The sequence below is a fragment of the Myotis davidii genome, unplaced genomic scaffold, assembly GCF_000327345.1.
Source record: "Myotis davidii unplaced genomic scaffold, ASM32734v1 scaffold16, whole genome shotgun sequence".
Classification (NCBI taxonomy): domain Eukaryota; kingdom Metazoa; phylum Chordata; class Mammalia; order Chiroptera; family Vespertilionidae; genus Myotis; species Myotis davidii.
In genome coordinates, this window is record NW_006287821.1 from 468,816 (window position 1) to 473,377 (window position 4,562).

Consider the following 4,562-nt stretch of genomic DNA (forward strand, 5'->3'; position numbering starts at 1 on the left):
GGAAAGGGGTGTGGGGGATGCGAGAAGAGACTGGACAAAAATCGTGCACCTATGGATGAGGACAGTGGGTGGGGAGTGAGGGCAGAGGGTGGGGTGGGAACTGAGAGGAGGGGAGTTATGGGGAAAAAAGAGGAACAAATGTAATAATCTGAACAATAAAGATTTAAATTTAAAAAAAAAAAAAGAAGGGCTCAGGGCGTAGATTAGGATACAGAACATACTCAATATGTGTGTGCGTGTCTGTGGGTGTGCGTATGTGTACAGATTTCCTGGAAGAAAACTAAGAAATGGGTATCTAGGGAGTGGGAACAGGTTATGGGTCAGAGAAGGAGACAGTTACCTTTCACTTCATACCATTCAGGTCTGTTTCGAGTTGTGGCAATGTGTATGTACTTTAACAGATTTTTAAAAGTGGTTCCTATAATAGTCAAGGATAAAAGCAATCACATCAAAACACAGAGCACACAGCTGTGTAAATCTCTTCGCTAGTCTGGACCACTTAGCATATTTAAAGGCATACAGGAAACAGTATGTGCAGGAAGCAGCACTACTGGTAGATAGGAGGAAACTGACAACTGTTCACAGGTAAGTAACTGAGGCTAAGAGAATGACCCACCTGAGCAAAGGAAGGACCAGAATCCTCCTTCCTCCCTGGCCTCCCCCTGCATCCATTAGCCCAATGCCCCTACCTTCTTCTGGGTCCCTTTAGTATCATGCTGCACATGTGGCTTTAGAACTTTATGGAATAACACACTTGTCACAGCCAGTCATATCAACACCTTAAAATAGAAAATGAAAGAGCCCGAACTCTCCAAAAAGTAAACAAAATTAACCTTGCCAGCAAAATAAGCAGGAGGTATATTTTAATCATGATAGAGAAACATAGATGAATGCAGAACTAAATGTAGTTCTTTCAGAATGATAAATTAATCGAAATATGGAGTGGAAATTAAATTTGAGACTTGTATTTGGGCACATTTTTGTCAAGAGATTCTGAGATCTATTGTAAACTTTTATCTGGCAGTAAATATATCAAAGAGGCAGAATAGAGACGGAGTGGGGCTGGAGAGCTAGCAGAGGAGCGGAAGGGATAAGGCACCGGGCTGTCTGCATACTGCTGTGACTTCCTCACATCTGGGCCAGGGGGCCCTTGGAACATTGAGGAGCTTGATTTGTCGTACTGGGATGATTAGGCTCTGAGAGTCAGATAGCTATGCCAGTAAGTGTGGTGACCATATTATTCATTATCCAAACATTTTTTTTTATACTGGGGCACTTTTGAGAGTGAAAGGGGGGTACTAGTATTGATTAAATGTGGGTACTAGTAATAATTAAATAATTAAAAACAGACATAATCTGATACCACCCCATGCAAATAGAGACTTATGGACATTTCACGCCTGAGAGAACTGATGACTTGGAATGGCAATTTATAAATCAGCAACAAAGGTACAACATTTTGGTAACTACAAAGTTCAGATTACTTCTCTCCATTATTCACGGGTTACTTAGACAACACTACTATCAGGAAGTTGAACTCAGAGAGACTTTAGATACTGATGTGTATTGTCATTCTGTTTATAGTACAGCCAACCCCTCCTGTTCTGTTTCAGCATTTATTTTTTCAGAGACCAAGTTCTGTATGAACTACCACTCTTCCATTTGCACTGACATAATGCAATTTCCAGAATTAAATGTATCTAAGTTACTTAGCTAACAAGGTAAAGATGAGGAGTGGGAAGGCCTTGTGTGGAAGGGACAGTTAAAATGTGAGCTTTTGACCTTGACCTAGAAATGATCGTGTTGGTCCAAACCTAGCTGCCCTTGATAGGAAATAAAAAACACCTGCCATGTGAAAGGTGACATTATCCTGGGTGATGGGCCATCCTGGTAGCTGGGATCTGAAGCATTTCCCAGGGCTTGGGACTTCCAATGCTCAAACCAGGTAAGTCCCAGGTAAGCTGGGACAAGTTGGTCTCACTTTGCAGACTAGAGCATTGAGTGCCCTACATGGTTTGGCTCAGTGGATAGAGTGTCAGCCTGCGGACTGAAGGGTCCCGGGTTTGATTCCGGTCAAGGGCATATGCCCAGGTTGCAGGCTTGATACCCAGTGGGGGGCATGCAGGAGGCAGCTGATCAATGATTCTCTCTCATCATTGATGTTTCTATCTCTCTCTCCCTCTCCATTCCTCTCTGAAATCAATAAATATATATATATATAAAGACTAGAGCGTTGAGTCATTTTAAGAATAAAATCTCTAGTTTAAAAATTAGCTGTTTTTGCCCTAGCAGGTTTGGTTCATTGGATAGAGCATTAGCCTGTGGATTAAAGGGTCACGGGTTTAATTCTAGTAAGGGCATGTAACTTGGTGGCAGGCTCGATCCCTGGTCCTGGTCAGGGTGCATGCAGAAGGCAACCAATCTATGTGTCTCTCTTACATCGATATTCTCTCTCTGTCTCTTCGCCTCCCTCCACTCTCTCTAAAAATCAATGGAAAAAATATCCTTGAGTGAAGATGATCAACAACAAAAGTTAGCTATTTTATGCTGATTGCATTTTGTGCTTCTCTCTACAAAATATTTAGGCATTTTTGTAAATAGCTTTTTAAAAATGTCTACCTATTCTCCCGTTAAATATATACATACTTACTGCCCATCTATACCTGCCAACATGGGCTGGGTGTGTGTGTGTGTGTGTACAGTGATGTATAATATAAACACACTCCATGCCCTTTTAGTGGTAGATTGGGGTTGGGTTGGGTGTGGTGGGGAGAGGGAGTTCCTTCTATCTTAAAATATGACTACACATTAGGCAAATTTGTAGAAAAAAATAGGTAGTCATGTGGCAAAGATCACAATGGGGGAGTTTAGGGGAAACTTCGGAGGTCGGGCTGCAGCTTACCACTCAGCTAAAACCTTAGACCTTGTTACGTTTTTCTTGACGTGAAAGACCTTTTCACCACATTGTTTTTTCATAGGCTCCCTCATTCTCTTCTGCTTACCAGTTCAATGGCTGTCTTTGTCCCCCAACATAGAACCCTAGGAGTCATCTCCAATTTCTCCGTGTCTCTCATGCCCACATTCAATTGGCTACCAAGTTCTGTTGACTCTGTAATGATCAGATTCTTATTCACTTTTAGCAGACTTGGTCTGGAGGGCCTGCTGATCCCACACACCTCTCTGAGCAGTGCTTGCCATCACACTCTGAGCAGTGCTTGCCATCACCCACAGTCACAAACCTCAAGCTGTCATGTCTCTAAGGTGACACTGGTGACTTGGCCCACCTGATTACACCAGATGTGAGTACGTGATCCAATCAGGGGCAATCAGGCCATCTTTCCCTGGAATACAGATTTGGGACTTAGGTGCCATTCTCAGTCTGGGAATTTAGCTTGGATGAAGTGATGCAAACTTGGGGGTTGAGATTGGCATTGTGACATGGTGCCAAAGCCTGGTAATCAGTAGAAGCATCAACAGAGAGGGAATCACAAGAATGAGGAAAAGCAGCAATAGGGAATGAGAGATTGCTTGCTTATGTTCTCAAAAGTTTTTAACTCCTGCCTTTGGTTTCCATAAGATCTTTCAATAACCTCCCATTAATTCCTATTGACACCTAAAATTTAAATTACATTAAGTGAGTTTCTGTTTTTGCCTACAAAATATCCTTAATGAAGAAATTATGTCTCAGTCTTTGTCCTAATACAGGTTCTTAATTTCTCTCCTGAACAATATGAAGATTGTATGTAAATGAAGTCAGTACAGTGTCTGGTGCATAGTAAAATTTCAATCAATGTTAACTACTCTATTGATATTCAACAAGCATGTGTTCAGCCTTTGAGTGCAGGAAGGTAGCTTTGCATTATAAATTGCTTAGTGGTTGAGATGTGCAAAACCACAAGGGAGGACAGTACCTTTGGGAAGCAGGGAGGGAAATTTTCAAAGTGACAGCTGTAGATGGGTAGATGGAGGTGTGACAACAACATCATGTACCTAGGCAGTGTCTATCCTGAAGGTCACACTGACTCTGGTCCTCTCAATGCTAGCCACAGTGAGCCTTTCTTAGGCAATCTTATCTCCTTCAATGAGGGCCAGACAAATTTCTGGAGGGAGAGGACACAGAGATGGCCTTTTTTGACATCCATACCACCTTGGTATTTTAGTGCCTTGACTGTAAGCAGAAACTCAACCAAGGCCTACTAAGTAAATTGTTAAAACAGTTATATTATTTCACGTTAGCAACCCCAAATTTTTCTAGTTGGTTTCATCATAATTGATTAGATTCACTTGAGTTCTTCATCAAGTTGGGTTATTATGCATGTTTACTTTCAAAGGCTTTCATTGCTGGGAAACCATGATGCAAGTAATCAAAGGAAATATTAATATTCCCCTGAGTAAACAAACACTAAGAATCTCTAGATAAAGCCTCTTCTGTTATTAGAATTGGAGACAAAGAATTTGAAAATGAGTATGGATTTAACCAGATGTCAACAGAGGAAGGGGAGCATTATCAGGCAGTAAATGACTCCCACACGCTGGAACATGTATCTCAAGGCAATAAGTGA